Source organism: Epinephelus fuscoguttatus, linkage group LG16 (assembly GCF_011397635.1).
Source record: "Epinephelus fuscoguttatus linkage group LG16, E.fuscoguttatus.final_Chr_v1".
Lineage (NCBI taxonomy): Eukaryota > Metazoa > Chordata > Actinopteri > Perciformes > Serranidae > Epinephelus > Epinephelus fuscoguttatus.
Genome location: NC_064767.1, coordinates 31647240 through 31663558, shown reverse-complemented (window position 1 = coordinate 31663558; position 16319 = coordinate 31647240). Strand labels below are relative to the sequence as shown.

The window sequence follows — 16319 nt, the reverse complement described above, 5'->3', positions numbered from 1 at the left end:
GGAAGAGAAGCATGGTCAGATATCGTCACATTACGTACATGTTGTAAAGTTACATAGGTTAGGTTTCAGAAAAGAAACATGGATAGGATCATCATTAAGTACCTGAAGTTATGCACTTAATGTTACGTTATGTAATGTGATGATGTGACGATGTACCTTAAATAACTCAAAATTCCCTGGTTTCAAACAGGACATGAAAAGTAGTCTCCTGGGGTAAAGTCCTGTGTTTATGTGACCCACCACCCCAACCTGTCTCCTTACTTGGACTTTGGCACTACTTCCTTCTTTACTTCCATAGTGCATTGGTCATGTGATTACAGCTTTCATGAGTACATGGGTTGTATTTGAAATAGGGTACATTACTTCTGGCAGGTATACATACAAACAGTCTGCAATGTTACCTAACATAGAAACAGAATTCCTCTGTACAGTGACCCATGTTATAGCATGATTAGCAAATTAATTAATCTTTGTCTCTGAAAAATCACATTTTGTCCAATACTTTGGTTTGGTGTGTGGCTCTGAATACTCCAGTTTTCATGACCCTTTGCTGCTGTTGCTATGAAGAAAACGCCAGATATAGAAGCACAAATCAGAGCAGTAGTAAATTCCAAACACTTTGTTGTTGCAGCTGGGAATTCATCCAAAACTGAGTCAGAATCCAAAAGTGAATGAACTTTATCTTAAGATTTTTATAGTTTTCTCCACAGTGAACTTTAAAGGGATAGTGCACCCAAAAATGAAAATTCAGCCATTATCTACTCACCCATATGCCGACGGAGGCTCTGGTGAAGTTTTAGAGTCCTCACATCCCTTGCGGAGATCGGCGGGGGGAGCGGCGAGCACACCTAATGGCTGACGGCGCCCCAGACTAACGTCCAAGAACACAAAATTGAAACCACAAAATATCTCCAACATGCTCATCCGTAGTGATCCAAGTGTCCTGAAGCCCCGACATAAAAAGTTGTTTCGAAAAACATCATTTGAACTCTGTTTTTAGCCTCACTGTAGCCTGTAGCTCTAACTGCTTCTCTGTGCTCTAGGGCGCCGTCAGCCATTAGGTGTGCTAGCCGCTCCCCCCGCCGATCTCCGCAAGGGATGTGAGGACTCTAAAACTTCACCAGAGCCTCCGTCGGCATATGGGTGAGTAGATAATGGCTGAATTTTCATTTTTGGGTGCACTATCCCTTTAACTCCCTGACAATGAAGCCAAAACATCTCGGTTGCCCCCTGGTGGCTGGCTGGGGTATAGGTCATAGACCCAGCCCCCTCCAAGTTAGCAGACATGGGCCAAAATGAAAAAAAACAACAAACAAACAAAAAATAGCACAACTTCAATTGTGAAGTAACATTGTCTTGATGAAAAATAAATGAGATTTTTACATCTGGAACCAAGGGCGTTCGAAATAGATCCTTGCAACTTTGCAGCTCTATAATGATTAATTAGTTAGCGTTTTAGGTGGAGCTTTGGACAGAGCCAGGCTAGCTGTCTTTGTGCTAAGCTAACCCTATCCAATAACATTCTTCTCTTCTAACTTTTGGCAAGAGGGCCAAAAAGTGTTTTTCCTGCAATTTGGAACAATCCTTTAAACACCATCCCTACTTCATCATTATAACATCCATTTTATAGCTTTTCCATCTCCTCTGATTCCTCCTCCTCATCATCTTCACCACTATCATCACTGCTCTAATTGCAAGCCCGCAAATTCCCTCCCCATACAATACGTTTGAGCGGCAACACTGCTGACTCATCCCAATAATAATGCAGAGCGATGGACACTAGAGACCTGTCTGAGATGATGAGAAGTAGAAGTCACTCAGAGCCTGAATCAACTCGAGACTTCTAAACCCACAGATGAAACAGGGGAGGAGAGGCCTCCGCCTAGTTGAAGTCCATAGAGTCCCTAATGTTTCTGTGAGACGTTGCCCTGGCGTGTTTGAAAGAGAGAAGGAGATAGAGCAAGAAAGAAAGCAAGAGTGAAAGGTCTCTGTTGGGCTGTGTGCTGAGGAGTACACAGAGTAAAGTCACTTTTATAAAATAAGAAGTGTTGGTGAGACTGTGGCAAGAACCTTAAAGACCCTACACTGACAACATCACTTAGATTTTTTGATGACAGATGAAATTATTCTACCACACAGTGAAATACTCCATTAGTCTTTCCCATCACTCTCACATTAGGGATTCTTTAAGAGCTTTTTTTGTTCCAGTATAGTTGTGGAATTTCTAAAGAAATCTATGATAAGCGAACTAGACTGAAGTTTGAGTGCATGGAAGAGTACTTTCATGCTGTGTGTATGAAGCATATTGGCTGAAATGGTGTCAGAGTCAGATATTTTTAATTTTTTTTCCCTTTTCTTAGATTATGGATGGATTGTGGCAGAAGGCTGTATCAAGTTCATTAATTGTTGGCATATGTTTCACCATATCTTTAGTCACCTTTGTCTCATAGTTTTTCTCCTAGATTGAATAGATCAGTTACATATCATAAACTCTGGTGAAAAACTGAAAAAAATAAACTAGAGGAGCTCAAGCTGTTAGAGCAGAGATGGTCTAATGTTGCCAAGGCCTAGAAATTACCGATGCTGGTAGGTGAGATAAGACAATAACGTGCCATCTCTGGCTGAAATGCGGTCAGAGCTGATCCCTATGAGAGCATTTGTGTCTGCTTGGTAGCCTACTCAGTAGCCTATTTGCTGATTCCCTAAGTTGAGGTATCAAAATCAGTGTTGTAAACATGTGGATTTGTTAATGCTTTAAACCTGGACTGAAGGTTACAAAAACGAGCCATAAAAAACACGTAGCAAGGAACCCAAAATACTTTTCTTATTACTACCTATAATGATGTACGGGTTGACCTACAGTCAGCACCGTGGATCAGCTGGTTTGGTTAAGCTTCAAAATATGACAGTGTTCTGAGTACGTTATGATAAATTGAAACATTATGCAATAATCCAACTTCCACCCTCTCTTCACCTCTTTCTGTCTCTCTCACACAACAAGCAGCTTTATCATCAGCATTGCTGTGCGCAGGCTTTCCGTTATTCTGCTTCTGACCAGTAAAATCAGCTCAAGTCCAAACATACTTAAATCGCTTCACTCATAATGTCCAGTAAAAACTTTTCCCTCTGGAAATATATGCCTAACACCATGTCCTAGCAGCAAGCGTCTCTCTCTGTTCACACTGAATCAGCACTTCTGTAACGTCATGTAAACAAACCACAATAGTTATCAGCTGTGTGATCGAGATCATAGGCTTAAAATGCAACCAATTAAAAGATGGGTCAATAGGCAACTTGCTCTCTCTCTGGTACTTTTTAAAAGGGAAAACACACGTTTTGTGATATTTTCGGGAAATGATATCCATGGGTTCCATCCATCAATGATATCATGATATCCAACAGCAAGTTGGTCATTACCAGAAATGTTCAGCCCCAGTTGGCTCTCATATAGTTGATTGGTGCGTGCTTTAAAAAACCCTGAACCATGAATGACTACCACCTTCAGTGAATTATATTTAATTTCCCCCTATGCCTGAATTGTAAGTGAAATATTCACTTTATAGTGTAAAATAACATGGGAAAAATGTGCACATAGCATGCAGGCTATACAAATTTGGCTCAAAGCTCCCCCTTGCAATGTTTTGGGTTAAAAAAAAAGTAGTGTAAATAGGTCTTTTTTCCATTGCAAAAAAACAAAACAAAAAAACACTACTGCTTGCCTACTCACCTAGACAAAACTACTCAGTGTTTGTTTTGTAACTATTAGTAAAAGAGTGAACAAGGAAGCCATTTTGGACATGATTTGGTTGGCCTATTCGGTAAGTGTATTGAAAACTTGTTTTTAGCATGGTTAGCTAGCTGGCTAGCTAAGAGGACCACTTGTGTTAACGCTGAGATAAAAAATAAAATGTTGGCAAATGAATACAGCTGTTTTAACATGTGTCATGCTAACAAGTAATTACTAGCTTTTAGCTAGCAGAGGATATGTTAGGGTTAGTACATTGTTTACATATGCTCTTGTTTACAGAACAACGATGGCTAGCTAACCAGACACTATATCTATTCTGGATAATGATTTCCCTCTTCCTGCTGTAGCGGCTTTGGTTCCAGCTGGTTACACTTAAGGCAAAGAGCAGAAATTAGCCATGTATGAAAAGCTTTTCTGTTGTCATTTTGTCTTGGGTTTCATCAGAACCTTTGAATATTGAATGAAAAAGAAAAAGAAAACTTTTACTGCATGGATAATTTCAATAGCTGCCTCTAGTGTAACCAGTGTGCATCAGGGCCACTAGGGGAGATCAGGGGCAGTTGTAACATCTCAAATTGCACCAATCAGAAATGAGACAGAACCATGAATGAAACTCATTATGCATGTTAATTCATAATGCATTATGCATGTTAATGCATGTGGCATCACATGACGGCAGCGTCATTGACATGAGTCAAGTGCCACCCCCAGCACACACAGAAAGCATCGCACTGCGGGGCGTCAATTGGAATTCCTTTGCACACTCCACTCCACTAGGTGGCGGTAATGTGACTAGCTGGTTGCCAACCGCCAATTAGAACAAGAGACGAGGAAGTGAGTTGCTTAAGCTAGATGGTGCCAAAGTTCTTCTTCTCTGCTCTTCAACATAGCTGCTACCACGGGAGCTGGGAAGTGCAAAATAGGCTTTTCTCTGAACAAGAAGCGCTTTTTCAAGGGCAGTGACGCTGGAAAATAGGACAATAGTGAGAAGTGCTGTAAAAAGAGAATAATAGGGGCGTCTTTTTTGACGTGCGTCATACGGCGCCGGTGTGTTTTAGCCTTTATACATCTTATACGTCTCTAATAATCCCTGTATGCCTGACAAAGGACAAAATGATGTCTCATAGGCTGCTTGTCAAAGTGTTTCTGCCAGGACTCATCTTTAAAGTATTAAAGTATTTTTTTCCATCTACAATCTTCCTCATACGGTCTTAACCTTTTATGTCTATGAATAAATCTGTTTAGTTTTGATGACCATTCAGTTGTCCACCATTCAATATATTTGTCAAATATTAGCTCCATTGTTACTAGCCAGCAGGGTAGCTTGTGTCATGGGGGTACAGTCAGGATCAGTTGCAATTGACCCTCACACCAGCAAAATGGTGTCCAGCTTAGCAACGGCATCAAAATAGGTTCACTTTTTTTCTAATTATTTTAGGAAAGTGTTTTGTGTTCACTTAAATGTTTGTAATTACTGTGTTACCTATATATTTTGTGGCATAGATAGTCCAATAAATAGTCTAGTGGGAAAATATTTTGCCTCTCAATCTTGGGACCTTGGTTCAATTCCCAGTAAGAGCCAGTTTCTCATGCTTTTAAATCTTTACTGTCTGTAAATGGGAAGCTGTCTTGGACCCCCACTGTAGCTGTCTTAACATTGCCATATTGGCTGAAAATTACCTTATTTGTCAACTACTATTTCTGGTTTGTGATAGTTGTCTAGTATTGATACTCAGATTCAAAACCTGGTTTGAGCCATTTCAATTTTACATATTTTATAAGGGCCATTTGTAACATCTCAAACTGCATCAGTGAAACCCAAGGTAAGGTAAGGTTATTTAATATTTACCTGTGGGTACATTTGGTTTGTACTAGAGACGAGGTATGACCAACCTGATCTCACAGAAAAACCTGATCTCACAGAAATACGTGAAATGACCACGACCTCTTAACACCGCATTCCGTGGTGGCAGCACGTAATGGGTTGAAATTACGTGCTGCCACCATGGAAACAATGCCAATGTAAAGTCAATTAGGATCCTCTCCCGTGGTGGACACACGGGTTCCCTGATTCAATCACGTCACGTCAACCTCGTTTTCCTCAGTGATATCTTTAACATTCCTGTATACACACAAAAACGCAGAAGTGTCCTTGATAACTCAACAATATGACAGGTTAATGTCAAGGCCATAAAATAAAATAAATGTATTTTGCCAGCTTTTGATAACGTAGGGCTTTAAGAGCATTGTACTGTGGGCGGATGGGGCGCGTTTCACTACTTTTTTTTAGCTGCTGTCCGCTGTCTGTGGGCTTCATTCCATTTCAGATTGCCATCCGTCTGCCGTAACTGAATCCAAACGCCACTGATAAATAAATAAATAAATAAATAAATAAATAAGAAGATAAAAATAAGGCTGAGCATGGAAGAACCAGAGAGGAAACACCATCATATGGAGCCGTCTGCCCCTGGCAACCCAGCCACCCTCCACTCCACCAGGGGAGAGTGGACCCCAAGCCAGCGCCACAGAACCAGCGGCTGCCCCGCTGGTTATACCTCCAACCGTGGCAGCTGTCACACAAACCGCTGCTGAAAATTATACATTTTGATACAGGTAGGCTATATACATATTGCAAAACTCTGTAAAAGTACACCAAAACATATTTTCGTTTCCAAATATTTATTTGAAAATGAAACCATTCATACGGTCAATATAAAACATTTTGTTAGTAATAAAAAACAAATGTAATCTCAATGTGACCACGCCAGCTGGCGGGACTGTGGCTGAACCACTTCCAATGTTCATTCATTCATTCATTCATTCATTCATTCAATCGTGTGTTCAGTGTGTGTGTGTGTGTGTGTGTGTGTGTCAGAGAGGAGTATCAATAAAAAAAAGTAATTATTTTGGTGTTTATTTCTTTTATTCTTCCGTTTTTTTTGCTTAAAATGCATAAAATAGCCAACAATATTATAGACCAAATGTTAATCTAATTATTATTGTAGAATGTATTTAGCAAATCACCACTCTCAACTGGAGGCAGCAGCAAAAAAAAAAAAAAAAATTATAAAAAGCCGACAAGTAGCGTTAATTAATTGACGTGAGACGTGGAAGATGTTGTCTCCACAGTCTGTAATTTTTTTTTTTTTTGTATCATAACTTCTCGGAAATTACTCAAAAGTAGAATATGCTAAAAGTAAATACAATAATAGGCTAAATAGTATCTAAGCAATAATAAAGTGTCTAAACAATAATAAATATTATCTAAGTTATCTATTAGGCTACCATTCCACTCTGTAAATAGATTTTAAAATTTCAATATGATTTTAATATTATTTTTGCTTATTTCATTAGGATGACTCATGTTAGTAACTATCTTCAGTAAAAAAGATAAAAACAAGCAAAGAAACAAACAAAACTCATTTTATACACTGGGCCTTCGAAGTGCTCTCTGAAACTACACCTGGCATGGCTTGTGTCCAAAAAATGAAAAAATCTAAACTTTGTCGTAGAGCTAAACCAAATACATCATTGGAAAGGTCTCAACCTGGAGAGTAACATATGTCAGTATGAAGATTCTACATGGCTCCTGCTTTCAGCCATTGACCTTTGAACCTTGACCTCAGTGCATGTTTGAGGGCTTATAACTCAGCAACTAAAGGGGGTACAGACATGGGACCAACTGTTATAGAGAGCTCTTGACCTCAGCTATCATGTGAGTGTAGTCAACAACTGAGGGTGCTGTCAGATATGGATAAAATATGGATAAAATTAATTTTCACCCATTTAGAAATTAGATATTTAAAATCTGATTTCACAAATGTGTTTACCATCCCCTTAAAGTCCACAGTGTACTCTCAATTCAGTGTTTACAACTTCCAAATCTGGGAAAAACACTTAGATTTTTAAAAAACTACAATTCCCTGGGACCACGCCACGCAGTTTGATACATATCAGCAACATAGTTGTAGTTCTTCTGATTTGCAAAGTAGGGCTTTAAATAGGGTTGTAAAAAGATATATCTACTGAATAAATCTAATATCTAGTAAAGCCGAAGTAATTATTACACTGCACCTAGATGAACTATGTTAAGAAAAAAAGCAAGGATGTTGGCTAATCGTAGTTATTTTAGATAGTACTCTAAAGCAGCGTTTTTGGGACGGTAGTTTTTTTGCGGCTTGTTGTAAAACAGGGTTGTAAAAAGATACATCTACTGAATATATCAAATGTCTAGTAAAGCTGAACTAGTAATGACATTGCACCTAGATGAAATATGTTAAGAAAAAGTAGGCATGATGGTTCATTTCAGATATTTTAGCAAGTTCTCTAGAAACGGCGTTTTTGGGATTGAATATTTGAATAGGCTATAACAAATATCTAGAACAGCCGAATTATCACGTTATTATCAATATTATTATTATTGGTGGGAAATTATAACAGAGGAATGTATTTGCCGTTTTAATATCAAGGACACTTCCGCGTTTTTGTATGTATACAGGAATGTTAAAGATATCATTGAGGAAAACAAGGTTGACGTGACGTGATTGAATCAGGGAATCCGTGTGTCCACCACGGGAGAGGACCCTAACTGACTTTACATTGGCATTGTTTTTGTGGTGGCAGCACGTAATTTCAACCCATTACGTGCTGCCACCACGGAATGCGGTGTTAAGAGGTTGTGGTCATTTCACGTATTTCTGTGAGATCAGGTTGCGTATGACTCTTTAACAAACAACACTTTGGTAATTGCTCTCTGCCTGCCAACTGATGTCTCACACTTGATATGGCTAATTCTTCTTTTTAAATTAATTGTTTATTGGATATTAAATTGTTTAAACTATATCTATATTCTTGGAAGTTGGGCTAGTTGTTGTCCTTGCTATTTATATGAAGGTATTAAGTATACTGTTACAATTGCCCACATTTGTTGTTACAGTCCTCCCTGCACATGAGGGCAGATATAATATTTAACTTATAATGTTTCAATCAGTGTTGTGACTCAGACTCAGTGTAGAATACAGATACAAGTTACATAAATTAAAATTGTATCCCAATAGCTCACAAGGTTTTTCAGTAATAACATCAAAATATTCTTTTTTTTTTTTTTTTTACAATTGACCCTGGCTTCCCTACAACAGGAATCAATCTCTGTTATAACTATGGTGACTGGTTAGCTAGTTATCACCTGTTAACAATAGCATAAACAATGTTCTCTTACGCGAGCTTGAAAATCACTGCCATCATTCAGTAAGTAATGGCTATTATGAAGAGAAATGAAAATAACTGGGGTAAAGGGTGAATTTGAGTATGGACAAGCAGCTTAGAGGCCACAAAGGTTGACATGCTATTGATGTGACTCATCCAGTATGCCTAGAATAAGTACCTTGAAGAGCGACAAAAGAGAGAAAAGCCAGAGAATTAGATGAAGTGACTCAGTTCTGCCTGACACATCTTTTTATATTCGCTCCTGCCCTTTTCAAGTCAGCTTAAAATCAAATTGCCAGCAGTTGGAGTCACAGCTGAAAGACAGGCTTCACTTTGGAGGGCTGTTACCCATCCTCCCACATTGGAGTGTCCTTCATCACGATGGTCACTGAGCCTGGGCAGATGCAAGAGCAGATTTGACAGACGAACATGGGCTGAAGAGTGGAGATATCTGTGCATTAGATGAAACGCTGCCTGACCTGGGACGCTGATAAACCATGGTCTCATCTCCTAAAATAACAAGTAAGCAAATATTTAGTGCTTTGAAGATTAGGGTCAAAACTGCAGTCGTCAATAGCCAGCTTTCTTTGTGCACAGTTTTACATCTGAGTGTGTTTACAAGTACATTCTATTCTGAAGTTTTGTATCGTGAATGTTAAACAAGGCCACAAAAGCTTGACTGAAATCTGTAATGTATTCACTTTATTTATAAATCAAAACATTGTTGACAGACAGTGACAGATGAATTCAATTACAACTGATAGTGAGAAAACAAAAAATAAATTATTATGTGCTTTTCCCATTTACTGTTTGATCCATCAGCTCCATTCACTGAGTAACTGGGGCATATACAGACAATGATACAATCTTACGTCCAGTCATTTTAATGATGGAAGTCAAAAACTTTGTTACAAAAGGAGCACTGATGTGAATTTTGTCATTATTTTGCCACCTTATTTTGAGTCCAGGGGTGTGCTTCATTATGCTAACTTAGGGCCTGTGTCAGCATTGTGTTTTCTTCTGAGTGCCAGCATCTTTATGCATCTGTGCCGGTGATAGCCATGGCTGGAGGCATTATGTTTAGGCTAGTCCGTTCATCTGTCCATCCCATTCTCGTGAATGCAATATGTTAAGTTCACGTAAAGATAATTTCTTCAAATTTGACACAAACATCTACTACGACTCAAGGATCAACTGATTACACTTTGGTGGTCAGGGGTTAAAGGTCACGGTCACTGTGACCTTGCGTCTGTCTAATTTCATGAACCTGATATCTCAAGAAGGAGATATCCTTTTCCATTTGAGGGAATTCCCTCAAATCTGATTGTGCAGATCTTCTGTGCTGCCATTTGCTAATTTGGGTACTGTCTATCCTGAGATGTATGATATGTCAGTCAGACACTACAACAAATACAGAAAGTAGAGTATTTTGCTTTAATCTCAGTATACTTTGTAAGCTTGTTGTTGACTGTGTAGTAAACCCTCAAAGTAGATAGCTATGTGGACACCCAACTTTATGCCTCCTTGCGTCCTCTCTACTCTACTAGAAAACGGGATCACACAACATCAGTATAACACGTAATTTGTAGTTCTGCGTTGAATCGTTGTGTAGGTTACAGCATAGACTCCACGACGATTTGGAGCCTACGCTGTAACCTATGCCGTAGCCTAATGTGCACCTCCCCAGAATTGTAACTACGTGTCGCAGTGACGCAGACCTCTGGTCTGTTGTGGTATACTGAAACCATTTCCCTCAGGGGAAACAAAGCTTGTATTTACTTGTAGTTCACTGATAAGAAACAATAAATTGTGAAGACAGTAAAGCCTCCACTACAATAGCATTGTAAGTCTTGTGTGACTTATCCTTCAGGAATTTATACGTTGGGATTTATCCAGGTTTCATATGAGAAGAGGGAAAGATCGCCGGCTGCTAGGCTAATCTATACAATGTAAAATGCCGTACACTTGTGCTAATAATGTTAGCATGTTGTATTTGCTTAAAAAACGTGTTTAGTACAGGACAGTTGTTTTGTCAATGAACTTTGTGAGTTGTAATGGAGCAAAACTGTGTAACCCTAACCCTTTGTTAAATGTTGCTGTTGTCCCTGGTTTTATATGAGAAGAGGGAAAGATCGCTAGTTGCTAGGCTAATTTATACAATGTAAAATGCCATAGGCTTGTGATAATAATGTTAGCATGTTGTATTTGTGGGGAATATGTGTCCGGATTAACACAAGTGTTAATGCTGCGAGTTGTAGTGAAGCCAATTTGTGTACTTGTTTTTCAAACAGTCTCTATTAAGCCATGTTTATGTGTGTTTTGGGTGCGTTTTGAATCAACTAAACTTTACAGCACTTCACAGAAACCTCCGCTGCTGACTAGTGTTTTGGAGGTGTAACTGCAGAGTGACACAGACACACCACTGCAGAAGTAAAAATGCTCACAATGGAATAGGCGACGTGCGTAGGCAACGTAAGTAGGGTCTGCGCACAACCATCACAACCAAATCTCCTTTAAGCCTGCCTTCACTGGCTTCCTGTCTGTTTTAGGATTGATTTTAAGATTTTATTGCTTGTTAATAAGGGTTTAAAGGGTCTGGTGCCACCTTATCTAGCAGAATTATTGTATTTTCATACTCCAGTTAGGGCACTGAGGTCGACCGATCAGATGCTCCAGGATGTTCCAAGAAAAGGCCCTAAATGCCTTATCCTCTGTTGTGCTGCAATTTTCTCTTTTATATTTATCTTCTCTTCTGTTCCTTATTCTTGTTTGTTTCTGTATTTATCTGTTTTTATACTTGATGACTATTAAGCACTTTAGTCAATTGCGATTGATTTTAAATGTGCTCTACAAATAAAATTTGATTGACTTGACTTGACTCCCACCACCCGGTAATCATTCCCCCTGCGTCGCCATGGAGGATCTTCCAATCCCATAAGTGTACCTTGAGGAGAAGAGGAGTGAGGAAACACAGGTGTCACTTCCTCTCACCTCTCTATCGCACCTTGCAAGGAGGAGATAAGACACAAGTGAGGGAAGCGAGTGAGATACATAGGCATAATTAAAAGCACCTCATGACTCTAGCTGGTTAAAAGTCTGTTGCTGTATTATGTTAATTTGAGTGTCTTCTCACATGCAGTTAAGTTTTCCTTGTCTTGCACTGGGGTAAAAACTAATTTGGATCAATATGTGATGGGTGATGCTGTCATCTATGCACTGAAGCATGCAAATCATCTTTTTGCAGGATGCTCTCCAGAGTTCAATAATCCACATTAACCGCACATACTGTCTCATATCACATTACACCTTCCATCTTTTTCATTCTGTTGGTTTGTATTTTGAATGTAAAACCATTCAGATGAGAAATATTTTTACTCTACAACTATCCTCTTGACATTCCTTCTTAAAATATAAAGCGATATCAGATGCAGTCAAGCATTTGCATTGAATGCCCAGTCTAAGTTTTAAAAGGGTATCCCTCATGCCATGAATAGTTCCCCTGGTTATGCGCTGCGATGCACTGACTGAATTGCTTCCATATGAGTGGGCGTCATTCAGCCCTTTTAATGCATTACCAGGCTGCATGTGTAATCATTTATAATGGCAGTCCACAGTAGGGGTCCAAGCATAAAGTGCTGATAAAAGAAACAGAATGTCTAATACATGTAATTGAAGTATTTAACATACAAAATAGCAACTTGTAATTAGTATTTGCTGGAGCAGGAGAAAAACTGAACGTGGTCCGTATCAAAATATTTTAGAGCTCTGGATTCTCACGCTTTTAAAATGCTGAAAATACATTCCCACTAATTCCTCTAACTCTGCTGCCCGCTGAGTGCGTTTCAGTTTATACTGTCTCTAGCGCATCAGTCCAAAAGTAACACTTTCATATTTGGTTTTTAATATCCTTCATTGAGCTTAAATCACTGTGAAGTGGTGCACCCTGGGGTGTAAGTGGAGCATTCGCTCAGTCTTCTGTGACTGACAGGTCAGCCAAGAGATTGACGCAGTGGAAATACAGTATGATGACTGACCTTTTTTCTTGCTAATGTACAGCATTGAAAAAATATTGCTTTCGCAGCAGCTGTTAATTTGAAAGGAGTTTAAATGATTAGGCTATACACAATGGTAATATCCTTTATTATTCATTCAGCTCACTTCACTGGACTACCACACACAACGTGTACGATTGGGCTGCTTCCTCAAATGAGCAATGCATGGATTTTTTAATGTTAACCTCTCACAAGGAAAACATAAAGTCCAGTTAAATTCATTGTGCACTAATGCTACAGATAGTTAAGGGACTGTTTAACTTACTAATACTGTAGCTGAAGACATATCACCAAGAAACAAACAATAGCCCATGAGACATCAGTTTGTCAACTTGACTTCTTGTTTGTTGCGCGTTTGCTGCTCATTGACTACTGCTTTTGTTCTGTATTTTGTACTTTTGTACACTAACACTTGGTATCATTTGTATTTTGAATGAAAACCTTTCTTCCTTGCAACTAAATGTCAGCCCATCAAACTATTTGATCATGATTTTCAATCGTGACACCACTCCTACTGTGTTAAAGATTGTCCTGGTAACCCAGTCAGCAGAATAAATGTTGGCATTATCTGCAAACCACGGATATCTTACATGTATATGTGTCATGTGAAGCAAATATGTTAGACCTTTATGTTTCAATGTTCTGTTGTGACAACACTTTGGTTAATGTGTGGTTAGGTTTAGGCACAAAAACCATTTAGTTAGGGTTTGGACTTAAAATACCCTTTATTGTTGCCACAAACACAGCTGGAAATGTCCTGAACTGTCGTTACACCTGCTTTTGTGGTCTTAAATATCCTCTTTCTTCTAAAATTTGTGCGTGTTAAAAACAGGTGATAGACTCCTTTCCCATTGCCTCCTGATGAGAGGCTCAGTTCATATACATGCGATCTGAGCAATGTTACACACATCAAACATACAGCTATGACGTGGTTTAAAGACACGTACAGTGCCAACAGTTTTATTCTGGCGACTGGGCTGGTTCTGGCCAACCTCATCAGGCTGACATAAGAGGGTCGTTGCCTTGATTAAGCTCGCCTGGGCCTTCCAGGCTGTAAAAGCTGCCCCGTGTGTTAACTCTTTTTCTCCCTTCCTACAGTAGAAATCCACCCTGTATCATTGCCTTTTGCTTTTGCATCTTCAACACCTCCACAGCTCACTTGACCAACATCCATGCCTGGCTTTCATTACTGACTTTGTTAATCTACACAGTTCATAGTTCATTTCAATTAACCGTAGTTTACAATTATGTTTCTCTTAAGTATGACCTTACATAGACTCCCTGTTTGTCACATTTCCGGAGCCAGTTTCTGAAAAATGAGGGCTCATCCAAGACAATACATTGACTGGCCAATGTAAGAAACGCAGGCTAGTTTTAAAACAATTGGTCACACATTACAGCAGCAATTGGACTCCCAATTTAACAGGGTTTTCTTGTGGCTTAGAGTTGTTGTACAAAATGATTGATGAAATTGACGCAGATGTGATTCTTAGGCTGGGACATTTGTTGCACTGCCATCTCTCTCCCATCATCTCCTGTCAGCTCTTAACTGTCTCATAGTGTACCTGAAATAAAGGCAAATTACAGAAAATACCACAATGTCACATGTGATTGCAGGATTTATTGTTGCAGGATTATTTCCATGACAAAATGTGTGCTGAATTTAGACTGCACACATCATTCACATTAACAGAGTTGCTCATGAGTTGTAATGCATGGCTGTTGAACGAGCTCATCAGCAGTGAGTGACAACTTTAAACATTCCTGCACCTCTTCAGGGACACACTTGTCATTAATTGCAGTCCGTTTGACTGTGACAAAGTTGGCAGCAAAGGGACAAACAGAAAATTGCTCAGTATGTAGATAAGTCTTAATTGTAGCAGTTTGCAGTGTGTTTTGGTAGATGACTGCTCACTTGGCTACCAGAATTGTAGCTGGTGAGGTGTAGCACTGAGAATTAATGTCAGGAATGTCAGAAAAATCTAGTTTTGAACAGATGTATGTAAAATCAAAAATGGATATTGTATTTTGTTACTGTGATATGCATCTGTCCAAAGCAGACTACGTAAACTACCATGATTAATTAAAGGCATTACATAAATGGTAGTAAAGTCCAGTGTCAGTTGTACTGGTAACCCTAGCAGTGATAATGCCATGTCCACTGTAAGGAAGTAACTAGTTACATATAACAGCATTACAATTGCTTACCAAAATGTTGGTGTCTACAAAGGGGATTCAGCCAAATATGTTCTTTTTGCTAAAAACGCTTATGAGTGGAATGTAACATTCATTCTGTTGTTTTGTATTTTTTGCCGTGCAGGAATGTCTCCTTCTGACATATTTGGTCCTGTTGGGACATATTTGGGTGCAACACCATCATGGGTAGGATGGCTTATGAGGAGTTGTCTCTACGTCCAGGCAGCCTCCATCCATTTGGCATTATGCGCTGAAATTTTGAGAAATGTTTTTGATCAGTTTTCTTTTTGAAATTTGCATCACCTCTTATTTGCCAGTTAAAAAGTGCATTGTTCTTAAGCTAAGTTCCCTGTACTGTCCACATTACACAGCTTGTTATCTTGTATTCCAACACATTCTCACTCCGACCTCATCACATATCCACATTTTGTCACAGACTTTCCACGTCCAGATATTACGTGCAACATACCCTGAGTGCTTTGTATCTTGGTGTTCTGGGTGCTGTGTTGAGTTCTGCCTGTTACGTGCATTGTCATCTTTCAAAACACACTTATGTTTTCAGATGAAAGTTACCATTTGCATGCAGTCTCTTTCAAAATAAACACAGTATGTCAATACAACACCGAAAATTGACATTTTTTCTGTTGGGTTTAGGAAAAAAAAGTTTTGGCTTGGGATACGAACACTACTCTCCCAGGTGAAAGTCGATGTTTGTTAGACCCTTCCCCACCCCTCACGCCCGCCTTATTTGAACCTTGCTTTGCTTTAACTTTCGTTCTTGTCCTGTTAAGGAACTTTTTTTTCCATTGGTATCTAACACAAGTCACTGCTCAAGTGCCAGATTTCAAAGACTTCAGAGTGAAACTGGCTTGTGTATTCCAGAGTCTTTAAGTGGTTTTCACACTATATGACTGACCACTACGGGATCCTTCACCAAGAGGAATCCCTGATGAGTATGTCATGTGATGCATGGGTTGACCCACAACTTGGTTGGAGGGAGGTGCTTATGAAAAAATATCAAAGTCAAAACGTGACAAAGCAGCATCCTGAGTAAGTTATTATTAGAAATATTGTGTGCAATAGTCTGCCGCCCACCTTCTCCCATCCCCTCTCTCAGT

General features: G+C 39.2%; 1 protein-coding gene across 4 annotated transcripts in view; it reads left to right on the top strand.

Annotated features, from left to right (window-relative positions):
• The window catches only part of LOC125903571 (gamma-aminobutyric acid receptor subunit pi), a 71592-nt gene that overhangs the window by 2356 nt on the left and 52917 nt on the right, over nt 1-16319 (top strand). For 2 of the 4 annotated variants that reach the window (XM_049600565.1, XM_049600564.1), the window contains exon 2: nt 1044-1143. The exons of the other annotated variants lie outside the window; for them this stretch is intronic. The gene's annotated coding sequence lies outside the window, so the exon portion shown is untranslated. The remainder of the gene's footprint in view (nt 1-1043; nt 1144-16319) is intronic. 4 annotated transcript variants of the gene reach the window in all.